Source organism: Dromiciops gliroides, chromosome 2 (assembly GCF_019393635.1).
Source record: "Dromiciops gliroides isolate mDroGli1 chromosome 2, mDroGli1.pri, whole genome shotgun sequence".
NCBI lineage: Eukaryota > Metazoa > Chordata > Mammalia > Microbiotheria > Microbiotheriidae > Dromiciops > Dromiciops gliroides.
Window position 1 is genome coordinate 413,239,044 of NC_057862.1, and position 27,457 is coordinate 413,266,500.

Here is a 27,457-nt window from a genome sequence, read left to right on the forward strand (position 1 = left end):
GGCTCATAGAGTATCCATATTCAGTTATTCCCAAATTCTACATCCAAGATCTCTGTCCTCTTTGTCTCTCCCATCCACTCTCAGAACCACCACTCTTCTTTATTCCCTGAGTTCCTCTTGCCTAGATGACTGTGATGGCTTCTTAATTGTCCTTTCTATCTAAAGTCTATCAATCCTTCCCATCTATTCTTCATATTGTTGCATAAGTCATCTTCCTAATGTATTATGGTATGACTACATTAATCCTCTTTTCCTAAACTTTATCCATTCTTGTCAGCATCCTCCTTCTGGCATCCTCATCCTATTCTTTCTTACGTCATGCCTTCTGGAACCATTATTGCATTAGTAACAAAATGCGTTTTACCTTAGATTCATGTGCTGCTCTTAGGAATTACTCTGTGTGTGTGTGTGTGTGTGTGTGTGTGTGTGTGTGTGTATTTGTTTATATATGGACATATTGTTACCCATAATGGAATGTAAGCTCCTTCAGGGCAGGAACTATTTGTTTTTTGTCTTTATATTCCTAGCACTTAGAATAGTAATTGGAACATAGTGGGAACTCAATAAATGCTTGTTGAATTTATATGAATCTTCAAGGTTTCATTAGCACTTGATGAATAAAATGTAAACTTCTGATTCCAGCATTCAGGGCCTTCTATACTATGGCTCCAACCTAGCTTTTCTACCTATGTCACATTTATTTAACATACTCCATGTTCCAGCTAAACAAGACAGCTCTGTGGTATGGATTTCTCCTTACTCCAAACTCTAAAAATTCTCCCCACCCTTCTTTTCTTTAATGCTCAATTCTAGTCTTACCTCTTTCTTTAACCTCTTCCTTTCCTCAAACATGAAAATTATCTATATCTCCTTCAAATTTCTCATAGCCATTCATCTGGATTTCTTCTTTATACTTTTTACATTCTGTATCTTTTCACAGTTATTCATGTTCATGTCTCATCCCCCACTTCCAGTGTAAGCTGGGATATATATATATATATATATATATATATATATATATATATATATGAAACACACATGTATATATCTGCTTTACATTTTTCCTCTTTTTTATTGTTATGACCTTGCCAAACATCAACAAACATTAATATTTTCCTATACAAAGAAGAACAGAAAAAAGGATTGCTTAGGAAACTCTGAGTCTTCACTATATATGACTTATTTCTAAAAATAGATTTCAAGTTTAACATGATGGTTTTAATGCTGTTTTGTGTGTCTTTGTCCCTATCTGAACTTCCTTTTGCTCTCTTCTGTATATTTTTCAAAAATAATTCCTTAAAATAAAATACTTTTTTCTTTCTTTCTTTCTTTCATTTTCTTTCTTTCTTTTTTCTTTCTTCCTCTCTCTTTCTTTCCTTCCTCCTTCCTTCCTATATTGCTATTATTACCTCTAATAGATTCATATTTTCTCCTCCTGCTCAAAAATAAGCCCTTCCTTGTAACAAACAAGCATAGTTGAGCAAAGTAATCCATACATTGACCTTTCTGAAAATATAAGACTCCTTTTGCACATTTAGTCCATCACCTCTTTGTCAAGAGTTGGGAAACATGATTCATTATTACTCTTTGAGGCTATGATTGGTTATTGCATTCATAGTCTCCCCTCTGGAGCTACTTCCCTAACTCATACCCACATGGGTAGGTTGAATCTAAAGAGAGGAAAATATTACTTCAGGATATTAGGGGTAATCCTGAGAGGCTAGGGATTCTAGTCCTTTGTGAATATGAACATCCACAGTATTCTTTTCATTGATTCTCAACCAAACAATAATATATAACAGACAGTAATAGAAATAATCCTCCCAAACCAAGAGAAAACTCTCCTATTGCACACACAATATCCCTAGGAAAAGTGAGCTCAAATTTTTAAGATATATTTTTATTTTTTGTTAAATATTTCCCAATTACATGTACATTTTTAAATATTCATTTTTAACAATTTTGAGTTCCAAATTCTTTCCTTCCTTTCTGCCTCTTTTTCAGCCATTGAGAAGGCAAGCAATATAATACCAATTATATATGTGAAGTCATGTGAAACATATTTCCATATTAGGTTCAAACTTATGGCAAAGAAAAATGGTAGCAAGAGACATATATAGGAAAATCACATGGCAAAGAAATAACTCACAGCTTTTGGTGCTAGAAACCCTTTTCTCCCTTTATGGAGTCCTCACGAGGTTCTCCTTAGATATAGCTCCTTGTGGGGTTTTGAGGCTTGGTGTCTTTGTGGAATGCCGAGACTAGCTTTCCTCAATGTATCTCCTTTTTCTTCAATGTTTCTCTTATTTCCTAACATAGATTCTGTTGTCAGCCATTGCAGCTCTGGCTCCAGAGGACAGTGCTACTGATGTTTATGGAAACTTAAAAAATTCACAAGGTTGTTACCCTCATCAATTTTATCTCTGGACCCTCAAGTTCTTGAGCTTTTTGTGTGTCATGCACCCCTTCAGAAATCTGGTGAAGCCTTGGCCTTTTTCTTAGTGTTTTAAATGCCTAAAATAAAATATATGGGATCATAAAGGAAGCCAATTATAATGAGTTAGTTATCAAAATGTTAAGAAAAAATAAGTTTATATTTCCCAGGTTATTAGTTATTATATTCCACAGTTATTAGTCCATTCTGACATGGTCAATGGGAGAAAGGAGGAACTTTCTCCTCCTCCCAAGAATAGGTTCTTCTCAGTCACTTGCAATCCTCAGCTCCCTAGTCAGGAGTTCTCTCCCACCTGACTAACCCTAAACTAGCTTGGTGTTTTTATATGTAGACTAAGAGGTGCAATTTGATCTTCCTCACCAATTACTAAATATTTCCTGTGTATAATCTACTGTCTTTATCTAGTGACTCCTAACTCATACGCAATGACTCCAAACTCCTATGATCCATTAAAATGAAAAACGTATTCACATATCAATATCTGGGCCTTCTATAATTCAAGTAGGGGGAGAGACCCTCCCCTTCCCATAGGTTAATCATAGTTCTTGTCTTTCACAGTTACTTCAGTTACTTTCTTTTCCGGTGTGGAAGCCGTTTTATAAATTGTTCTGATGGTTCTAATCACTCTATATTTTATCAGTTCATATAAGACTTTTCAGACTTATGTGAACCTGCTTCTTTCATGATTTCTTATAGCACAATAATATTCAATTAAATTTATATGCCATTTTTAGCTATTTAAAAACATTTTCATAAATTTTTCAATTGATAGACATTCATTTTCCCCCATTTCTTTGTCATAACAAAAATACTCTAATAAACATTTTTAAAAAAACTTATGGTCATATCTATATAAACCCCACCAGGAACATAGAACCTTATATATAGTAAGTGCTTACTTAGCGTGTGTTAAATGAAATGGAATCCTGTTGCACTTAGTAGGGCCACAATCCCATCACTGGGCACTATCTCCATTCTTCTGGGAGATTCATGAATTTGTCTTCAATTCTTGAAATTGTTATTCATGATTTCTCACTTATGTAATCTACTGTTCTATGAATATTTTTCACTAATGATTTGAGAAGTGACTAATCTTAAAAAGCTTTTTGATTGTTTATTTTTTCCTTTTGGCTTCACTAATAGTTGGCAATTTGGTTACTTTGTGTGGCCTTGAGATTTATGAAGGGACTTTCTTCTCTTTGCGTTTTGTTCTTAGTAGACACACCCAAGAGATTTTTCAGATGTACAAAAAAGGCAAAACTTTTGAATTGGAAAGGAACTTAGAGATCATCTTAGCTGTTGAAAAGGCAGTGTAGTATGATGGGAAAAGTGCTGAACTAGGAATCTTTTGAGAGCTGGTCTTATAGTCCTACTCAGATACTGGGTGTGTGACTATGGACCCCTAATCTTTCAGAATTTTAGTTTGCTCATCTGTAAAATGGAAATGATAATTCTTATCATATTGCTTCACAGGGTTATAGGAATTAAATGAGATAATATATGTTGTTTTATACATATATGATATATACATCTATCTTGATCTCAATCCTGATCCATATTCATATCCATATCAATTGTTATTTTCTGAAATGTATTTCTGTTTAGGCACTAAATTTTCACAAAGCCCTTTAGTATTTTGAAGACATTATATATGAGTGCTTATATTCTGTGCTCTGATTGTAAAGGACTTGGAGGTGTGTGATATTGCTATGCCTGGTATTCATTTCACTACTGAGAATATACTGCTGGTAACACTGTTATCTCTCACCATCTTAGACATTAATTTGCATTAAAATCTTATGGTATGCCCATGTCCTGATCTCTGGAACTTTTCCAGCTTCCCTAGGGATGGCCTTGGAGATAAGACAAGAGAACACTTACACTTGAGGCTTCTCTCTTAAGTGCTGGTAATTCAAGGTGTCCAGTCTTAGATGGACAGCTAAGATGCCCCATGAGAGTTGCTTGGTGTGTGAACAAATGGATGATCTATAACTGCTTCCTTCCCTTACAAACAAGATCTCCAAGTTTCCAACTTGACTGTTTTATTTATGCTCTTGACCTGTAAAAACAAGCAGGCTGTTTAAAAAGCAAAACTACTTCCAATGATTAGAGTACTTAGCACTGAAATAATCGTAGGATGATGAATACATCCTTCTTCATATTTATAGTAGTAATGCTGCCCTCCCTCACTCATCCTTTCCCTGCCTCCCTCTCTCCCTTCCTCCCTCCCTCTCTCCCTCCCTCCCTTCCTTCCTTCCTTCCTTTCTTCCCAAACTGGTTTAGGGAATGAACCAAGATTCTCCTGTGCTAGGTTGTAATTTTGGGATTTTAGGAAAGGACCATAATATCTTCTACGTACTTTCTTTGAGGTAGCTAAAAAGTACTAGTGAACATTCAAAACATCTTTATGAATGGTTCTAAGTCAAGTATTTTGCATGTAATTATGGCCCTGATGGGAAAATACTTTAGGAAAACAACCCCTGAAACAATACAAGTCCTGCTCAGGTTACATAGCATATGCTAAACACTGAGAAAACATACACGGTGCTTTAGTGAACAAGGTAGAGGAATGCTCCAGGGAGCCAATTTAGAATGTGACTTAAGGCAAGCATGGCTTTTTGTGTCTGTTTCTTTTGGCAAATGAAGGGAATAGCCCAGGTCTTTGGAATGCCCCAGTAAGTGCCAACAGTGGGCCACAGGGAGATCTGTACCTTTGCAAAGGCTGTGCCTATAAGGTTGGCTTTGGGTGACATATTAGCATGCGTTGTTGTGTTTTTGACTTCTTGAATACATGTGTATAGGATCCTGGGTGAGCAATGGCCATTGTCAAGGTGATCTTCTGGACCCTCAGTTACCTGATAATTTAATGGGGTATGTGTGTGGGGAGGAGGATGGTTCATGGGAGGAAGAAAAGTAGAAGTCTTAAAATAGCTGGTAAGAAGTGTGGGGAAGGGGAAGCATCTTTGGAAGAACCACTGAAGAGACAACTGACTCCTATACATAAATACAGAATTGGCAACATGAAATATATACCCTGGGTCATTTTCTAAGTAGGAAATAAGATATATAATTTATATGACTGATTAGACGGGGCTTTGGATTTTAAAAATTGTATTTGAAAATTGGACCAAACTTCCAACATAAGTTTTTGCCCAAATTTTCTAAGTGTAAGTATAGCAGAAACTAAGTGGACCTGGCTTTTTGATGTGCTGAAGGTAGAGAGCTAGCCCCTTTTCTACCTTCAGAAGGTACTCCTGTGCTTTTTGAGTGGGTGGTTATTTATTTAGCATTTACATTAGAATATAGAAAAGGAAATGTTTGGTCCCTTGGCTTTGCCTGGTGCTTTTGTTCTAAAGCCCTTTTACTTTTTTTGAGGATGTGAGCTCTATTAGACTGTAAGCTTCTTGCAGCCAAGTCTAAGGTTCAAGAAATATTTGTTAAAGCGAATGCCAACTCTAAGTGACTATAAACTGCCATATGCTAGGTGGGTAACGATGGGGGTACATTACTGGCCACAACATCTCAATTTTCTCATCTCATCTGTTCAGTTCTTGCACTCCCTATCTCAGAAGGGTATTGTGAGGAAAGCATGTTGTAAACTATACAATGCCATGAAAATGTGAATTATTATTATTATTCATAGAGATAGGAATTATTTATTTTTATAGGTACTTTATCAGTTTTCTCTTTTGCCAAGATGGCTATCAAATTGATTTGATCTCTAACTTCTCAAATGAAAGGGAAAGAAATAATTAGAAAATGGATTATCTTTTTTATTTTTTAAAAAGTTTGTGGTAAGGTTAATTAGTCCCAGTCAGTAAGTGGATATATGTGGATCTTTTTATTTTTTTATTTTTTTATTTTTTCCCCATAAATATACATTTTTTTAATACCCACATAGTTGATACCTCATTATTCAGAGAACACACATTTTATAAGTCTGTGAGAACATATAAACTTTACTCCTGCCTGTATGTCCTACATACCTGGTATGTACACCCTTCTCAACTCTGCCTTTTAGAATTCCTGGTTTGTTTCTAGGCTTAGCTCAGGTGTCCACTTCTCTTTTGAGAAACCTTTCCATATTCCCTTAGCTGTTAGCATTTGATTTGATAGAGTACTGTGTCTATAGTCAGGAAGATCTCGGTTCAAATGCAGCCTCAGACACTTTCTAGCTGAGGTTACCATGGGCAAGTCATTTACCCTCTGCCGGCCTCAGTTTCCTTATCTATAAAATGGGGGCAGTAATAGTACTGGCCTCCCAGGATTGCTGTGAAGGTAGAAATGAGATATTTGTAAAGCACTTTGCAAATTTTAAAACACTATAAAAATACTAGCTATTATTATTTTCCCTAAAATGATCATTTATATCCTTAGTTGTTTACATGTTGAATTTCCCTAGGAGAATCTCAGCACCTTGAGAACAGGGATTGGTTTTGTTTTGTCTTTGTATCTTTGTTGCCTAGTAAAGTGCCTTGAACATAGTATTGTTGTTCAGCCATTTCAGTAGTGTCCAACTCTTTGTGACCCTATTTGAGGTTTTCTTAGCAAAGATACTGGAGTAGTTTGCTATTTCCCTCTCCAGCTCATTTTTACGGATGAGGAAACTGAGGCAAACAGGTTAAATGACTTGTCCAGGGTCATACAGTTAGTAAGTATCTGAGGCCAGATTTGAACTCAGGTCCTCTTTTCCTCAAGCCTGATGCTCTATCTACTGTACCACCTAGCCTGCCCCTTGAATATAGTAGGTGCTTAATTAATGTTGGTCTGATTGGTTTGGAATATACACACAGCTGTTTATGCCCATACCTCCAAAGAATTTCTGTTTACCTTAAGGTAAGGTTGAGTCATTATGACACGGCCTCTATAGAATGAACTGGAGGATATTCAAGATGTCTGTCATACTTCTATTACCTCAGGTAAATAACTGATTGACCTTTTTGGCGCACTGATACTTTCCTAATCAGAACCTGAAATCTGTATAACAACACTTCATTTACTTGATAGACAAAAGAACAATTGCACTTGAAGTAATGTGATTTCTAAATAGACACTGCCTGTCAAAAATAAATGCATTAGAAGTAAAATGTAGCTCAAGGAGACAATTAGCAAACAGAGGTGACACTGTAAACAGGTGCACCCATTATTCCCAAAGCTTGTGGCAATATATTCACATCTTTTAGACTGATGGAAGATCATGTGACAGTTTGGTGAATTATCTATCTGTATCATCTGACTGATGAAGCCTGCTGCAGTTGCAGATCATTTAAAAATGCATCTCACAAATTACATGGTAGCTGGAAAAAAATGCAGGTTTTTTTTTTTAAAGAACAATGCTTTTCTAAAGCTCTGTGTAGGAATACATAATTTTTCCATGAAAGGATGGAGACCATTTCATTATGTTATGTATACAGTCGGTTAAGGTTGTGCAAATTCATTATGATGTTTGTTAATCTATAAAACATTTTCTATCCTGGTTTTAGTGACATTGAATTTTTTTTAAATGTGCTGTTTCAGAAACATCTGCTATTCCCTTTACCTATGGGCAGAAGAAGGAGAATATTCTCCTTCTAAGAATGTTTGTGAAATCTCGAATGATACTGAACAATTTGGAGGAAAAGAGATAGAGATGTTTGATCTTTTGGGTGAATTTTTAGGTTTGTATTGTCTAGAATGGAAAATGCAAAACCAAGCAACTTAATAGTACCTCAAAAGAGGCATATTTCCATATATGCTATCATGGGAAAGGCCCATTTCCTAAATACCATTCAGTCATATTTGTTGTTTCCCTCCGGTGAGAGCTATTCTCCCCTCCCCCCACAATTCAGCGAGCATTTATTAAGTACCTAATATTTATAAGGCACCATGCTAGGTGTTGGAGATGGAAAGAAAAAAATTGGAAGACATTCCTTGCTCCCAAAGAAGGGGGAAGACCCAATAGATAAACAGAACATTAAAGACAAGATAATTTGAGGAAGGAGAAAAAAGCAGTAGCAACATTCCTGTAGGTGATGTCATTGGAGATATATCTTGGAGAAACCTAAGGATTTTAACAGGAACCAGCAAGGAGAACAGCAGGACCTATGTGTGAGATATATACACATACATACGTGTGTGTGTATGTGTGTGAGTGTGTGTGTGTATACACATATGTGTATCTTTTAAAATTTCTTAAAGTATGGTATTTTATTGAATTGATCCACTGTGATTTGTTCAACCATTCTTCAATCACTAAGCACTCATTTTGTTTCCAGCTCTTTCTTGCTACCACAGAAAGAGATGCTATGAATATTTTGTTATCCATAGGAACCTCCTTTCTGTGTTTTCCAAGTTATTAGCTCTTTGTGTCAAAAGTTAAGAACAGGTTGGTAACTTTTTTCTTGCATAATGCCAAGTTATTTTCCAGAATGACTTGACCAAAGGTCCATGAAGAAGTATTATAGCACGTGTTTTCTCACAGTACCTTTAATATTGAATATTTCCATCTATTACCATCATTACCAATTTGATAGGTGAGAGAAAAAATAGGTACTGTCCTTTGTAGCTGGATGTGATTTGATGAGTTCCTTAGCATATAAAGTAGGACTTGAACCATTTTATAATTCTACTTAAATACTTTTTCTCTCTGGTCTTTTTCTTGGCATGGTTGGAGATAGAGTAGGCCCACTTCTATGATCACATTGAAGAACTTTGAGCAGTTTTTTTCTCTCTTTCAAAAATCACTTTTTGGGGCTACTCAAAGGAAAGCCATATAACATGTTTCCTATTGTTATTACCTACAAATTTGTTTTTCAGGTGACTTGTGTAGACATACATGGGGCATTCTGAAAGGCTCAACCATTCAATCATAGGAAAGTTCAGCATCTATTCAAATAGGGAATGGCACCATTTACTAGGTCAGAAATAGTCTTACACTGCTCTGTGTACTCAAACTAAGAAAGTAAGAAAACAATATTCCTTTTTTGCCATTAACATCCTCTCCCTATACCTTTTCATTATCTGGGGATCAACCATCCTGGATTTTCAAAGATTCAGCCAGTGAATATAACTTTTCCAGAGAAGGGTCTACCAATCTGAGAATGCTTGAGTGTGAGCCTAGTGATATGTCAAGAGAAACTTTTCTTTACCCAAGGAACAGCCTCACTGAGACTAGAGAAACTTGTTTGTCACTTTGGGGTTGGCCATCGTTAGAAATTTGTTTTGTTTTCTTTTTCCCCTTGGCCATGAAAGTGTCTACTAGGGCACAGAGGGCTTCTTATATGCATTGCTAAAGAAAGGACCTGCATCAATGACATTACACATTCTCCCAGTATTGAAATGTGTTCTTTACATTGGTCTTTCCTTAAATTGTCCCCAGCATGACCATATTTCCCTTGAATCTTAGAGGAATGGCTTAGCTCAGAGTTAATATCTCTGGGCCATTCCCTTAAAAGCTTTGCTGGTTTGGTTTTTTTGGTGGTAGAGCATTCATCTCAGTTTCCATCATGGAAAAAGTAGAAGAAATATGGGTTTCACATGAGGTTGATATTTCAGTGATAATAGCTAACATTTGCACAGTGCTTTAATTTTTTCAAACCAACTTAGATACATTATTTAATTTGATCCTCAAAACACCGAGCGAGGTAGATGCTATTATTATCATCTCCATTTTGAAGATCAGAAAGCTGAGTTTTAGGGAAGTGGGATGACTTAACTAGAGTAATACAGCTACAAAGTATCTGAGGTAGAATACTACCTCAGAATCCAGGAATTCCTAAGTCCAGGGTCAGTACTCTACCTACCATCATTCATTCATACACATGTACATGTACGAGCACAAACACAGTACATACATAAGTACACACATACATACATACACACACACACATATGACTCTCAGTTAATCTTCAGTTACTTTCTGTCCCAGAAGTCAGGCACTTAGTGAGTATCATCACTTTCTATATTATCATATATAGACTTGTTTTATCCCTTTGGTAGATTGTGTTGTCCCTGAAGCTAGGGATTGTCCTATTCATCTCTGTCCTGCTACATGTCAAACACAGTCTCCTTGGTCAGTCAGTCAGCAAACATTTATTAAGTATTTGCTGTCTGGCAGGAATTGTGCTAAACTTTGAGGATACAAAGAAAGGTGGAAAACATTTCCAGATTGTAAGAACCATACATTTTAGGGAAGACAGCATGGAAATATGTAGGTACATTTGAGATATCTACAGAGTATTTGAAGGGAATCTGACAGGGATGTCATAAGCAGGGAAAGAAGGGGGAAGGAAAGGCCTCTGGCTTAAGGAGGCATTTGAACTGAGTCAAAATGGGAGGGAAACTGAAGCAGTAGTGAGGAGATAAAGAATTATAGGTGTAGTCAATAACCAGGGCAAAGGCATGGAGAGAGGAGATGGAGTGCCTTGTTTGAGGAACTACAAGTAGTTTATGCAACTAGATTATAGAATGGGTAGAGGGTTAAGGAGTAAAAAGGCTGGAAAGATAGGAAAAGTCCTGGCTATGACTAGCCTCATAATGCCAAACAGAGGAATTCATATTATATTTTATCTTAGATGTAATAGGGAGCCATTGGAGCTCCTTGGGGAGGGGGTAGCAGGGAAGTGGCATATGACCTAAGCTTTTTAGAAAAATTACCTTAGCAATTAGGTGGAGGATAAATTGGAGTAGAGAGAGACTTGAGACAGAGAGAATAGTAGTCCAGGTAACAATATTTTGTCAACAGTTATTTGTTGATTAAATGTTGAATGATAGATGAACCTGGATGAACGGGAGTATGTCTAAAGATGCATACTTTTAAGAAAGTTGTCTGACTCAGATAGTTCTCTATTTTTTAAAACAACTCTGAAGTCTGGAGCCTTGAATAAAAAAACAAAAAAAAAATAGCTCTTTAAAGTTGTCTTAAGTCCTTCTGGGTTTCTGTGGATATTTACTCTTGGTGCAGCCCTGGCTACACAGGATTCAAACTCCATGTCCTTTGGCTGTTGGCTTTCATGGCCTGGAAAGGGATGGATGGGAGCCCCAAAGAGATCTCCTGTCTTGTTCAAGTGGAAGCTCCTTAGCTAGGAAAGTGATGTTCCCGAACCCCCAACTCAACTCATTTCATTAAGAAGAAAAGTGAGGGGCGGCTAGGTGGCGCAGTGGATAAGCACCGGCCCTGGATTCAGGAGTACCTGAGTTCAAATCCGACCTCAGACACTTGACACTTACTAGCTGTGTGACCCTGGGCAAGTCACTTAACCCCCATTACCCTGCAAAAAAAAAAAAAGAAGAAGAAAAGTGAGATCTTTATCAACAAGGCCAACAGCCTTGCTTCTGTGACAACCACATTGTCTTATTGTAGCTGTATGGATTTGGGACGTGGAGCTTTGACATAGGGGGAGTGAAAGAAAGAGTCAGCAGATAAGATGTGCTGAGATAGTTTGGGATTGGTTTATATGGAATCTGTCTACCATGATCTTCATGATAGAAAATTTCTTCTATACCTTTACTTCCCAGTAATAGACCAATTCACTAGCAAAAATTACATTCCAAGGCAAATCTTCACATGAGTAAAAGATTGCTTAGTCCCGGATGAAGGGCCACTTATTTCAAGATATATGAAAAGAATGCGAAGTATTTGTGATTATATTACATTTGGGGAGCTCATACAATGGAAACCCCCTCTACTTAGGTGGATAGCAACCCAATTTAGTAGAGAAGTTCTAGGGAGGCACATAGAGATTGTTACTTTCCTGAGGTTATACCCTTGGTAATAATATGAGGCAAGATTCAAACCCAGGTCTTCCTCTCTCCAACCTAGCACTCTATCCACTAAGCTATCCTCAGTTGCCTCTGTTGTTTGAAATACTATTTGTAACAAAATGTTACATTAGTTGATACTATCTTATATAAAATAACCTGCTTTAGTGTTTGTTTCAATGAGGTTTGGCCTGCTATGTAGAAAGTAAAGAGGATACACTTTATACTTTTCAAAATTATTTCTTATACTTTATCCATTTCATCCTCGTGACAATCCTGATAGCTTGTTTTTTCTTACAAGTGTTTCTTTGCAAAAAGTGATTCTTTCCATATATTTGTTTGTTAACGTTGCCTTAGGAGAAATCTTTTCTTAATCCTGCACTTGTCTTTTCTTACATTCACTCACTTAGGCTATATACTCTGGAGCCAAATATTTTGCAAGATTTTCCAACCTTGCAAAATGTAGTTTTGATATCTATGGCAAAATAGCATGAGATCTACAATCATGTCTTTGGGTGATATCTGGGGCTGGGGAAGGAAGCTGAACTGATCAAAGATCTATTGGTCATATATGCAAATCTTTCCCAAGCCTCAGTTCCTTCATCTTTATATTGGGAGGAGGATGACCTCTGAGGGTCTCTTCCTGACATTCTATGAACCTAAGTCTATGAAAAATTACAATCAGAAATGTTTTCCCCAGGTCTGTTCACAAGGAAACATGGTGGTTTCAGTGAAAATGGCTCAGAGGTGAGGGGCTAATGTAGATACTCCTTTAGAAACTTTGGTGATCAAAAGATGAAATGACTCATTGGGAAGAGAGCCTTTGTAGCAAGTGGTCATAACTACCACATGCCCTTTGAAAACAAAATCCCTACATGCCTGTACAGTGCTGTAATCATAGATATCATCTTCATCATGAACAACAACACCAACTGTAACAGCAACGATCAAAACAACAACCACAACAACCATACCTGTAAACTTCCTCTACTAAGGTTGATTAAAAGTTCTTCTACAATATGGTCTTGGAGAATTGCCTGGAGGCATAAAGCGGTTAAGTGACTTTCCTAGAGTCACACAACCAGGATTATAAATTCAGATTATAATTTGCAAATTTGGCATCATTTTACTACATGTCAAAGTTCTAGCACATACTTTTCGCATTCAGGAAAATAGTCTTTCTTTCAGGGCAATGAAGGTTAAGTGACTTGCCCAGGGTCACACAGCTAGTAGTGTCAAATGTCTGAGGTTGGATTTGAACTCAGGTTCTCCTGAATCCAGGGCCAGTTCTTTCTCCACTGCACCATCTAGATGCCCCTGGGAAAATAGTCTTAATGAAGACTTACACTTCTTGCTATAGGGTGGGATATAATAAGAAACATCTGTGATTATACAAGAACTAGTAACCAAGAGTCAGGTTTGTCCTAAATGCCATTGAAATGGGTGAATCTGGGGACTGCTGATCATTCAGAATTGAGTCAGCATATGAAATAGGCTTTCCTAAGGGCCTTAGTTGGAAATAGGTTTACTCCATAATCTCCACTCTCTTTTGATTCCAATGAATGTGTGAATAGTTTAGTAAGTAATATGTATCTTTGGAAGGAGTAGTGTGTGTGTGTGTGTGTGTGTAGTCTGTTATATTGACTATAAATGTATGTAGATAGAGAGATAGTATAGACAGAGATATATAAAATACATAGAGGTGTCCTGTCTCTTGTCTTCTTTGCTGTCAATCTGGAACATTTCAGCAGCAAGAATATCTCCACTGTCCCCTCAGTTTTCTTTTCTTCAATTCCCCTTCATGGGGCAGTTTTAACCATAAATTAATTGTAGGTTGGAGGACTTGGAAGCAATGATAAAAGCCAGTAAACCTCAAAAGAACAACACCTGAAGAGGGCCACCAGAGGCGAGCTGGGAAATTGGTAACTTTGGGTGACAGCTGGCTGAAAAGGGGAGTTTCCGTGAGCTTTCGAAGGGGTAACCCAAGTGTTTTACGTTGGCCCTTAGGGGCTTGGATGGGAAACTTCTACAACTGGGGTCTTTGGAGGGGAGAGGAGGGGAGATGATATTTTCTAAAGAGCTATTTTTATCTTTCCAGAAAACATTAGCCCGTTGGAATGGAGAGTGAGACTTGGAGTTCCTTGGCAAGGGTTAATAATCAATGTAGATCTCTTAACAAAGGAGATGCTGCCTTATTATACTGTGAAACTTTTTTTTTCTTAACTGTCAGTGAAGCAATACTAATTATTACTCCAGTGTAAATGAGGTCATTTCCTATTAAGAGAACAAAATGCTTAGCCTCGGCTTGCCAATTCATACCATCTATTTTTCACACATACTCAGCTTTTTAGGTTTTTTTTTTAAAATTTTTGATAAAATCCATTCATTTGTATTAGAAAAGTGTAAACCATGGCAATAATAGTTGCCCATTATTATCCAGATGAGCTTTTGTAATGTGTGGGTTGTTTGAATACCATGTGTTAGCTATGGAACAATTAGCCAGCTGAATGGATCTTTAAAACAATCAGATACTTTTATCTCACTGGAAAAAAAAATACATTCCTTGGAAGTGTACTGTTAAACTGTAAATTCTGAGACACATTAAACTCCCCTCGCGAGTAGCACTTTCGGCTATATGTTGATCAAGGACAAAAAGACATCCAAATATCTTGTCTTCATGTTTTCATTTTTTTTATGCAAGCAAAAAGATTTAAGGAATATTGTAGCAAACAAAGGGTAATTGTTTTAGCCCAGATGTTGCTTTTGCACAACAAGCAGGTTACAATGTTCCCACAGAGCTGATGAGCCCAATCAGTGAAATGATTAAAAATTGATTTTGTCCCTGTAATTACAGTATGTAAACTACTTAGCTTGGATTGCAAAGGAAGTGATTTTCTAATTACGTATATACTCTGGTGTCTAATGATTGGTTTTTTGAAGTAATGAAGAGAGAGCCCTAACGACTCCTTGGTGCTCTGTTGTTTAAGAAAGACCATCTTTAGAGTAAGCAGCAACAGACAAAGAGTTTAAATTGAATTTTCAACACTGTTAATGTGCACATGGATTTGTTTATTAAAGAGACAGTAGCATAATTTGATTGGCTCTGAGCATCCTGGCTTTTTTGTCCTATAGCTGGTAAAATATATATGCATTCGGGGTGCTGGAGGAATGCATGGGGAGGAAACCTGCCTCTTTTTCTCCTTTACATTCTCAGTGTCTGTCTGATAACAGGGTTTCATATTGCTAGAAGAGACTGATCCCTGTGTATCCTGAAAGCCTTTAGATCGAACAGGTATCAAGTAACTCCTCCATCAAAGTTACCTTTGTTTTAAAATGAAAGAAGAGGCTTCCTTTGGAAACATGTCTGGGCAGCTGAACTCTTCTTATATTATAACATCTCAGCTGCGCCTGAAAACTCAGTTATGAGTCATGCTAGGGCATGGAGCAATGAGACCGGCATTGTACGTTGAACCAACTCATAGGCTACCTGCCTCCCATCCCACCCTTCTCTTGGAAACCAGGTAGAGAATGGCTTGAGATCAAGTGCTGACTGTCGCAAAGGCCACATTCCAGTTTAGTCCCAGGCAGCAGTCGTACTGGTGCAGACTTCAGTGGGGAATCAAAGGCTCTCATCCCCAGACTGGACTCTGGCAGTCTGCTTCACACGTTGGAGCAGCTCCTTGGATGTACCTTTCAACTGGAAGTTAGAAAGATGAAAAGCATTCTTAGAAGTACATGGTATGCAATTCTACTTCTAGGAAGGTATATCAGTGGGATGGCAGATGGCTACCAGCTATGGACAGCCATGGGTTTTTAAACAATCACATTGAGCATTTTTATACATTATGTTCCTTATCCATACCTTCATGCCCATGCACAAGGAGTGGAGTGGTACATTGGAAAGAGTGCACTGGATCAGTAGTCAAGAGTATGTAGGCCTGTGATATCCCTGATGCTTATTACTTGTGTGACCTCAGGCATGTCACTTTATCTCCATGGGCTTGATTTCCTCATCTGTGAAATGACAGGTTTGGGCAAGATGGCCCCTGAGGTCCCTTCCAACTCTGGAGCTATAATCCCATGATCTCCCATGTCTGGCATTCCCTCCCCACCCCAGCCTTCTTGGAATTCTGAGTTTCTTTGGCAACTCTTATGCATTACCTTTCTTGCCTCTCCCCTCATCAGTGCTTGCTATCTTTGCTTTGGATTACTTTCTGTGCATCTTACATTTATTTATATGCATCTATATACTTCTGCATGTCTCTTTTCCTCAGCTTGTTGAGCGTAGGGATTGTTTCTCTGTTTTTGTCTTTGAATCACTGGCATTTAGCATGGTAGCTTCCTTGTACATAGTAGGCCCTTGATAAGTGCTTGTTGAATTGAAGTGCATGGATTCTCCTCTAGAAAGTCAGAGTCTATTTCCATATCCTCTCTTCTATCCTCTAAAAGGTTATAAAAGCAAGAAACAAGTGGGTGATGGGCCAGTGCCATTGTCTTAAAACTAGCTCCCCAAATAAAACAGATGCCTTCTATCCAAACATCATAATGTCTAGGATTCCTGACCTAGCTTTGGATAGATTCCTCCAAAAAGGAACTGCTAAGAAATGACCAGATGGCCAGGGGAGCTGTGTATGGTCCTTCAGTAGTACTTCTGTGTTACTAGACTCACGTGGCAATTCCAATGGCCTTTTGTTCTAAGGCTATACACAGGGTTCTGTGTTCTACCTTTGTTCACCTGCACAGAAATTCTAATTCCATTCCATTGGCATTTCTTGTCTGTCTTGTTCAAGGCTCTCCCAAGTTGATATTCACATTTAGAGAACTAATTATTTTGACCCCTAGTCTCACCTTGGTGTGGATCCATTTTTGAATCCTTTTCAGCTTGGACCTTTCTTTTCTCCCAGGAGAAACAGAGCTTCCAGTGTGGGGGAATGAAAAGAATCCAAGCCCTGGTTGTCAGGATTTCTGACTCCCAGATCTGAGAAGAAGGGATGGGTGTGGGGTCAGAGGACCTGTTTTCAAATCCTGGCATTGCTACTTACTACCTTTCTGATTTTGGACAAGTCATTTTATTTCTTTATGTCAAAGTTGCCCCATCTGTAAATGACAGGGTTGACCTCCAAGGTCCCTTCCAGTTCTAAATCTATGGTCCTAATTCTGATTATTGTCAGAAAATTCCATGGACATCTCAGTTGTTGTTGTGGCTGTTGTTGTTTTAAATGGCTCTGAAGGTCTGCCTGTGAGGAATTTCTTAGATGGGAGGGGAGTAGTCTTTGCTTTTGGGCATAGATGTACCAGCAAAATTTCCTCTACTGTAAGGCTCAGAAAAATGTTGAAATTGGTGAAGTTTTTCTTCCTCTGCTGTTGAACATACAGCTGAGAAAAAGACACATACACAGAGGCACAGAGACACACACAGAGACAGAAAGAGACAGAGACAGAGTGACAAAGACAGAGAGAGAGTCAGAGAGACAGAAAGAGACACAGACAGAGAGGCAAAGAGGGAGAGAGACAGGCAGACAGAAGAAAGATTGAGACAGAGACAGGAAGAGAATGTGTGTGTGTGTGTGTGTGTGTGTGTGTGTGTGTGTGTGTGTTTGTGTGTGTGTTTTGAGCGGAAGGGGAGCATTGTGTGAAACAATTCACTATTTTAGCTCCTCATACACTTACCCTCACTCACCCACATTTTTCCTGACCTTCCTTGCTTTGGATCCATTGCTACTGAACTCAGACCATGGTTTTTTTTTTTTAATTTAGTCTTGTGGACATGTTACCAGCACTGATTTGTCAACTTTGGATCATTTTGTGAGCCCCAGTTTCGTCTTCTGTAAAAGGAGGGAATTGAATTAGCTGATCTCTGAGGTCCCTTCCTAGGTCTAAACCTATGATCCCACAATCCCTTCCTCTTAGCTCTCAGGATAGGTATTTTGCTTGGAATGCCCCTTTTCTTAGATTTGTGGGATCTGTTCTCTGTTATCACCTGTTCTGTGTCTCTGGCTCCCATGACATTCTTCACCTTCATCAGACTCTTCTGCTTTACTCCTATGACTCTCTACCCCCTAGGCCTTGGGCCCATCGTCCTGTCCACTGCTGTTCAGTGTTTCCCATCCATACCTGTCCTCCTTTGTCAGTGCTCTTGAGTTCAAAATGAACAATCCTTTCCTCCTCCACTAAAAGGCCAGTTCCTGACCAATTTTCACACAGCAAATTGATCTGATAAACTCATTCGTACTAATGTGTTAATGACTAACAATTATTGTGTTGCCCTCCTGGGTTAATTTGCTTCTTAAGACTGTAGATTAGCTCCAAAGAATGAACCTAATACACATGCAGTTTGGGGCACAATTTAGAAGGTTAGCAGGGAAAAGGTTTGGTTTGGTTTGGTTTGGTTTTAGGGAGGATGACTTCATGGTATCCTGTAAGTCTCCTATGGAGGGGGTCCCACAATAGAGAAAGATATACACTCTGCCTGAACAACTAGATAGTCTTGGGTTCGGTTTCTGGCTTTGGTCACTTTGTTGTCATTGTTCAGTCACGTCCAATTCATTGTGACTCGGTGGACCACAGCACACTAGGCAATACTGTTCATGGGGTTTTCTTAGCAGAGATATTGGAGTGGTTTGCCATATCCTTCTCCAGTGGATCACTTTTTGTTAGAACTCTCCACTATGACCTGTCCATCTTGGGTAATCCTGCATAACATCGCTCATAATTTCACTGGGCTACACAAACCCCTTTGCCACAACAAGGCAGTGATCCAGGAGGGAGATTCTGTCACTTAACTAGAGAAATAACCTTGGCTCCACTCAGGATTTCTGTTTTTGGATTAAATGGTTCCTTATTTTTTCCCCAGATCTAACATTCTGTGATTCTGCTTCTGCATTTTGTGAATCATTGTGTGATTTACATGTGTGGGACATGTGTGCATAAACACATACACATATACATGCACATACACATACACAAATACCAAGCGCTCACTCTCTGGGTAGGATAGATCTTAGTGTTCTGGACTGAGGGAGAGCCAGTATAATATAATGAAAAGGATATCACTTCTGCATTTGGGTATACTGGGTTTGAATCTACAACCTGAGGCGAGGAACTTAAATCTCTTCAGGCCTCGGTTTCCTGATCTGCGAAGTGAGGTGTCTGGATCACATGATCCTAAGAACACTTCTAACCTTAGATCTTTGATTCTTTGTAGCCACCCTTGCTCTGGTTCCCAGAATTCTTCTGGGCAGAGGGCTGAGCTTTCTTCAGCTGGGCACTGTAGGGCTGAGGACACCGAGGAGAGAATGGAGCCTGTCATGTGTCTTGCTCATATTCTCTGAGCTCTTATATCAGAGAGCTATTTTAGGCCTGCTTTTCTGGGCCTGTTCTCTTTAACTAGGAGTTACATACTTGCACCAAAAGAGCTGTTTCTTTCATTGAAGAAGACAGAATTACTGTACTGATGGGCGTTTAAAAAAAACAACAAACCAACACCAGGGAGCATCAGTTCCTTTGTTTGATCAAGTCACCTTTCCTAGATCTGTGGTGACTGTAACAACATTAGACATCACTAGCCTGGTCCTATTTAGACTAGTTCCAGAAGGCACTGATGGAACTAAATGAATTTGCTGCCCTGTAGGTTCTAGCTTATGCCTCAAAATGTCTGTTTCACTGCTCTTCTCCCATCATGTGCCTTGAAATAATATTAGCCCAGTTTGTCAGATATCTTTTAATAACACCCCTAAATCAACTGGGGAACAGTTAAGGGGGTGTAACTCCTGATTCCCCCAATTTATTTTCAAGGTCATGAGCCAGGGGTTTTAAATCATGTAAGGTATAAAACTGGAGGGACTCGGAGACTGTCAAGAACTAGAAAGTAGAGTGTGAGAGACATTGACATTCTGATCAATGACTGGAGACCCAAACAAATCAGTGCAAGACTTTAAGAGATGAAGTCTCACTGTGTTCTCTTCTGTCATCAGAATTTATAAAGCGTTGCAGTGAAAAGCCCCTGGAGAATATTCCTAGAATTTTGCAAGTCATGAGCGTGTATGTAAAAATCTGAATCCCTCTTCCCCCTCTTCCCCCCAATACCAATAGTCTTGTAAGAGCAAAGTGAGAAAATAATTTCCAAGTCGGCCTGGTATTTCAGCTCTGTTTGGTTAAATGCTAGCCTTTTGGTTTGGAAATGATGTCATATTATGATGCCATTAAATTTGTAGTTCTCTATATCTTGATTTTGAATGAGGTGAAAGGTAAGGAATTTATTTATTTATTTATTGGTGAGGCAATTGGGGTTAAGTGACTTGCCCAGGGTCACACAGCTAGTAAGTGTGTAAAGTGTCTGAGGCTGGATTTGAACTCAGGTCCTCCTGAATCCAGGGCCGGTGCTCTATCCACAGCGCCACCTAGCTGCCCCTTAAGGAACTTATTTTTAACAGAGAGAGGAGAGAAAGAGAAAGACAGAGAGAGAGACAGAGAAACAGAGAGACAGATTGAAAGAGAGAGAGGGAGGAGGAAGAAGAGGAGGAGGGAGAAATGAACTATATACAGGTCCATTCCTTTTTTTTCCATATTGCAGGATTACTGAAATGCTAAATTATGATTTTTTTTGGTTCTATCTCCGGATAAGAGCCCAGAAATTTGTTTACAAATAGCCAACATCCATGTTACACTTTGAGGAAACACTTGGGTACACAATCGGCAAACACCTTTTGCTTGCCAGAGATAAAACTTGGATTTGGACTGAATGTTGTAAGCCAGTAGCTTGATGCAGAAACTTCTTAGGAAGCTGTTGATAAAATGTTCCATCCCTCTAAATGTACTTTTGTTTGTCAGATGCCTATCCTTGTAGCCCCACCTGAACCCTAATACCACCACCAGAATTTATAATTTCAAATTCACTGAAATATAATCTAGGAAGAAAGAACTTTATAAAAATCCCTTCTGTATTAATGCAGAACAAATGAGATTCTCAGCTGCTTTGGACAGGAGACTAGGTTGGAGTTAACTGACTTGATCCAGGGTCGTGGTTTTTCCCCCCCTTTCTTTTTCCTCTTGCTTACTAAAGTAAATGGCTCTGAAATCACCACAGACAAGTATCTCAGCTTTTGCTTCAGGCCCTTATCTCATCTAAGTGCGCTTTATTAGATGAGATCATCTACGCAGGACTTATTTCAGTTATAAAATGGAATAAAAAAATTAAAAATGTAATTGGTTGATGCTCTCCTGCCCTCCGTTTGGGAGGGAAGATATGTGAGATATAGCCTAGTTATATGACCATTTACCCATTCCTGACTTCTTCAAGTTGTTGTTTGTCATTCGTTCTCAAGGAGGACCATTAAGGTGTCATGACTTGTATGAGCTCTAAGGACCCTGATAAACACTGACTTATGGTGATCACGCCATCTTTGGAGAGAATTTGCTTCAGTTGATTTTGCTTGGGCATTTCCAGCTCCAAAGCCAGGGTCTGGTAGCTAACATGATGGTGGGGCTACCAAGGGCTTCAGAACATTCTTGAATAAAAGCTACCAGGTTCCCCAAATTCCTATCCTGCATTTTAAGCAAGTCTCTTAGAAGAGGGAGTCATGGAGGGAAAATTCCCTGTTTAAGCCCTTACTGCCTAATTGAGAGGAGAGGGCAAGAAGGCATTCATCTTGTTTTTCCCCGGATAGATTAGACAGTTTTTGCTTTACATAAATTCGCATTATACAAATTCAACATTACATAAAAAATTCCAAAAGAAAATTTGAGAATAATATTTCTTGCTATCATCAAATATATGAGGAAAAGAGAACTAGTGTCTAAACATCTCTCTATAGCTTCATAGAAAAAAGTTCTTCAACCAACAACCAGTGATAAAGGCTGGGTACAGTGGGTGGGGAATGAACAACATACTGCACACCTATATTAACTTTACTGTACAGTACTGTGTATTTTTCATCATTAACTTTTTGTTTCATAATTCTGTTTATTATCATGGCACAGTACTTAGTATATCTGCATTTTAGTGCATTTTATAATATGTAAAGTTATTATTTTGTGTATGCCTTTGTTATATAAGCTAGTTGAAGTGGCTCAGTAGGGGCAAATTTGCATTATGTAAAAATCATTTTACATAGATGTCCACTTACTTAAAGCAAAAACTGTCTGTATTCCCTTCTTCAGTGGTGCGTGTGTGTGTGTGTGTGTGTGTGTGTGTGTGTGTGTATGCGCGCTGTGTGATCTATGTATGTGTGTGAGAACATAAAGGATTTTATTTCCTGGACAATGTCTATTTTAAAGCCTGCCCATCACAAAATCAGACTTAGCCTGAATTAATCTTAGCATATACGTCTTGTTGAAGCACATCTGTTTGACATTTTAAATTTCTCACAGGTCTTATTTTTACAGTTCCTGACCATCAGACTCTACCCCACATCTTTAAGAAATTCCCTCAATCAAGAGCGAGGTCCATTGCTTTAAGGATAACCTGGTAAGAAACATTAAATTCATGGTGTATTAAAATGTTATCTGTTTATGGGTCTGTATGGGTAAAGCAACTAACACCTCTAGGAAGAGACAGAAGGAAATCTGGATACTTTGCTTGGATGAGAGCCCCTTCATCACTACATGAAGTTAGACTCTGTCACTTTAGGCTAAGTTTATGACAACTGAGTGGCTTGGGGTGGTGGTGGTGATGGGCAGTGGGGGTTTCCAGGGGGGAGATATTTTAGGGGACTTTTTTATTCAGAGGTCGCTGTATTAAATTGTGAGTCATGGGATCTTGGTGGGGGGCAGCTGGGGAGACTGAATGATCAAGCAGTAGAGGGATATAGTAATTGCACTTAGAGCAAACTGCTCTCAGTGATTTTATTATCAGGCTCCTGAGTATTTGAAGCTATTAATAGATTGGTGCACTTATCAAGGAGTTTTTGACTTCTATCTTGGTTGACATGCCTGCAATCATTCTCTCGTCCATATGCACAGCATGGAACTTTGACCTGATGCTGCTAACAGGGCCAGCCCACCAAGGGTGGGTTCACCCTAAAACCAAGGCTGGTGCACAAGGAATGCAGGGGCCCCCATGTGTTGACACACCCACTGCCAGAGTTCAATTCTATCTCACTCACTGATCCTGGGGTTCAGCTACAGTCCAGACTGAGAGAATATCATTTTCAGAGGGACTTAGCACATGGTATATCAATCAGACCCTAGGAGGGGCTTTAGTAATTGATGGTTGTTTTTTAGCATCCAGGGAGATAGAAACTTAAAATGAATATTGAAGCACAACTCATAGGTTTGGTGGTTTGTTTTTTTTTGGTATGTGTGTGTGTTTTTTGGTTTTGGTCTTTTTTTTGTGATCTCTATTGAGGCCTGTGACATCCCCATAAGCTCATATTCCATTCTAATTAGCTAAATCTACCTTCTCCTGACCATATTCCTTAGAGGTCATCACATAAACCATTTAACTTGATAGCAGAATTATGCACAAAGAAATTAATTTTATATTGCCCTGTATACAATTTTTTATTGTAACTTTATCTTGTTTCAGAAGTGCTTACTTTCTGATTTTGTGGCTATTACTGACCGTGGATTACTTTTATTTTGGGTTTTACACAACAGTTATATTAGAAATTTGCTGTTTTATTCTTACCTTCTTAGTAAAAATCCTTTTATCACACAATGGGTAATTTATATCCATTACCAACCCTTTCAATCCTTTTCAGTGGGGCTGTCAGTGCCTTTGGCACAGTAATGATTAATGTGATCTAATAATAGTGTGCCATTATATTACCTTAGTAAAACATGTACCAACATCCTATTCAGATCTACCAAATTCATAGCTTCCTATAATATTTTTGTTGAAAGACAGGATTACTATTTTTCAAAGCTGATTTTTTTCCCCTTTAACATATTTAATGAAATTCACAATCCCTTGCCATAGTCATCACAGGCATGTGTTTGGGCTTGATGGGTGAATTTTATATCGTTCTGCCTTATTGTGATTTGTTAGGCAAAAGGTCTGACATGCAAAGAGATCGAATGGAGAGATTATTTTGTTTTTGTTTTTTTAGGGCTGTGCTGTTGGGCAAGTGAAGTTTCTTTTTGTTTTTATTTTTATTATTTTTTTGAAGATAGCTTATATTTTAGAGTCTGTCCGGGTTTATAATAAGGAAGGCATATTTTAGATCAAAAGGCAAATGAAGAGCAAACTACTGTGCTGAAATTATATATATGCATATGTATGTATGTGTGTATATATACTTATATATACACACACACACACATATATATTTCTATTATTGTCTTCTGTGTCTTATGTCTTTTACCACCTGCCACTGTCTAGAGTTGAAGCAGCTAACACTAGGGGTGGGGAACATCTGGCTTCTAACATCTGTACCCAGGGACATCTATCAGTATAACAATAAATGACTTCTGACCAGTCTGTCTGTCTCCCTCTTTAGTGTGAGTCTCTGGGTCTTCCCCCAGGCAGGGAGAATAGGGGACTTTCTAGAGTTTTTCTTCAGGACATTTGAGCAGAGCAAGTTCCATAGACAAACAGTTAGGGTTGGGGTAGCAGCCTATAGAGATTGCAAGGGTTTGAGTTTCTTTCCTTTCATTCACTGTTATTTAAGGATAGATTTGGGATTAGCTATTCCTTATTGCTTTTCCTTCCTACCTCTCCTGGGGCAAATTTTCTACATCAAAATGGACATCCTTGCTGTCTGACCTCTGTGTTAGTGTGAGCTTGTGTGCATTTGAGTTTGTGCAAGTGTGTGTATGTGTGAGAGAGAGAGAGAAAGACAGAAAGAAAGATAGTTAGAGAGAAAGAGAGAGAGGGAGGGAGAGAGAGGCAGACAGACAGAATGAGACAGAGCAAGAGAGCGAGAGCAAGAGAGCAAGAAAGAAAGAAAGAAAGAAAGAAAGAAAGAAAGAAAGAAAGAAAGAAAGAAAGAAAGAAAGAAAGAAAGAAAGAAGGAAAGAAGGAAAGAAAGAAAGAAAGAAAGAAAGAAAGAAAGAAAGAAAGAAAGAAAGAAAGAAAGAAAGAAGGAAAGAAGGAAAGAAAGAAAGAAAGAAAGAAAGAAAGAAAGAAAGAAAGAAAGAAAGAAAGAAAGAAAGAAAGGAAGAAAGAAAGAAAGAAAGGAGGGAGGGAGGGAAGAAAGAAAGAAAGAAAGAAAGAAAGAAAGAAAGAAAGAAAGAAAGAAAGAAAGAAAGAAAGAAAGACTGAGACTTTTAGGAATGACTGTGTCACTCTGAAGCCTGGTTCTGACTGAAAAAGAATTGCCTTCCTCCTTTCTGCTATTATAAGTCTCTGTTGTGGTGTCTGGCCTGAGAGAGGACCTGTTTCTTGGTTTCATCCACTTAAACCCCATCATAATCATCCATGTGATTGATAACATTCCACCTTTTCATAGGCCCTTAAATCTCTGTCAGCCAAGGAGGACATTATTGTACCGAGGGTGAGATGTACTCAAACAATTACACACTTAAATCTAAATGGAATGGTGTGTCCTCTGATTCCCCATGCTTTGTGATTGGTGTTAACTAGTAATGTACCTCTACCTCCTCCTGAAACCCTAGGAGAGGTTCAAAGGGAAGGCATAGGGGTTCCCCTAACAACTTTTTGCCACTGAGCACCCAAAGGCAGCTGGAGCAATAGATATCTTTTGGCTTTTAGGAAGTGGGGATAGAAATGGGGAAAGAGAGGAAAAGGGATAGAGGGGGCTGGGCAGAATGATCCTTGTTTTTGATTCAGAACAGAAATCACTGCTGCAACATTGGCTTGAAATATGCAATCAGCTTGAAATCAGGAAAAGTCTTTTGAATACAGAATTTATATTGAAATACTTGAATCTTGATACATGCACACACACACATGTATATATTTAAATCAGTGGTAGAGGAAAAGCAGAAATAAAGTCTTTGTCATAAAAATATTGCCTGAAGTATTTGCCATCCGATTATGCTCTGCCACACCAGAATGCATTCTCATACCATTAACATTTAAATATGAACCATTTTCATTTGTTTTTTATAACTGATCCTAGATAGCAACAAATGAGAAAACATACCCCTGCGTCTGCCGCCTCAGTTTACCTTTTTGACTTGGAAGATCTTAAATGAGGTACAATATTTTGGGAGTCGTTGATATTGGGCAAGAGCTCTATGAGATTCAGTGGCATGGATGAGGTGCAATCTGTACCAGAGGAGGTTATAAATGCATTGTGAAGGGGCAGCTAGATGGCACAGTGGATAGTGCACCAGCCCTGGATTCAGGAGGACCTGAGTTCAAATCCAGCCTCAGACATTTGACACTTACTGGCTGTGTGACCCTGGGCAAGTCACTTAACCCCAATTGCCTCACCAAAAAAAAAATGCATTGTGAAGATCCATGGAAATAATCAAGTAATACTACTTACCTTAGTCTAATATAACTATGCATGGTTTCCTAAGTGATGGTGCCTTTTACTTCCCCATCAATAAAAAAGCCCCAATACACCACATAGGCATAAAGTGCCACAACAATAAAAGAATTCTTTATTCTTATCCATTTCCTTTGTTTTTTGCCCTATCACCTCATCCTCTTTAGTACTTGGAACCTTAGAATGGTTTTTCCTAGGATGTCTGTGTCTACAAGGCTTTCTTCATTTAAGTTGAATGGAGTTTTGGGAACAGCTGGGTAATACAGTGGACAGGGTGCGGAGCCTAGAATCAGGAAGACCAGTGTTTCAGTATGGTTTCAGACATTTACCAGTGGTGTCACCCTGGGCAAGTCACTTTAACCTCTGTTTGACTCAGTTTACTCATTTGTAAAATGGGGATAATAATAGCATCTACCTAGTAGAGTTGTTTTAAAGATCAAATGAGATAATAATTTTAAAGCAGTTAGCACAGTGCTTAACATAAAGCAAATGCTATATAAATATTAGCTGTCATCATCATCATCAATTACCCACCTACATGCCTAATACTGTACTAGATTGCCACAAACTGAAAGTGGCAAATCCCTGTTGACACCCTACTGGCAGGGTTGGCTGTATCCTTAGGGATCTGCAAGGCACTTTAGAAAACTATCAACTTCTTCTGAATAGTTTTCTGTAAACTAAGACAATTTATCTTGCCTCAAAGTGAGATAAAGGTGTGAGAAATTTGTTGAAGGCCAGAGTCCTTGGTTTTCAGTCAGAATACTAGTAACCAAGACTAGGCTTTGGGTGCCATAAAAACAGCTCACATCTGTATTATGCTTTAGGGTCTGCCAGGAATTTTCCCCACAATGAATCTGTGCAGTAG

At 38.5% G+C, this 27,457-nt stretch overlaps 1 protein-coding gene across 12 annotated transcripts in view; it reads left to right on the plus strand.

Moving 5' to 3' along the window:
* The window catches only part of ZNF536 (zinc finger protein 536), a 619,087-nt gene that overhangs the window by 53,557 nt on the left and 538,073 nt on the right, over nt 1-27,457 (plus strand). For 7 of the 12 annotated variants that reach the window (XM_043986055.1, XM_043986053.1, XM_043986064.1 and 4 more), the window contains exon 2: nt 22,562-22,658. The exons of 1 other annotated variant lie outside the window; for it this stretch is intronic. The gene's annotated coding sequence lies outside the window, so the exon portion shown is untranslated. The remainder of the gene's footprint in view (nt 1-22,561; nt 22,659-27,457) is intronic. 4 more of the 12 variants (XM_043986058.1, XM_043986056.1, XM_043986059.1 and 1 more) reach the window with 1 other exon arrangement.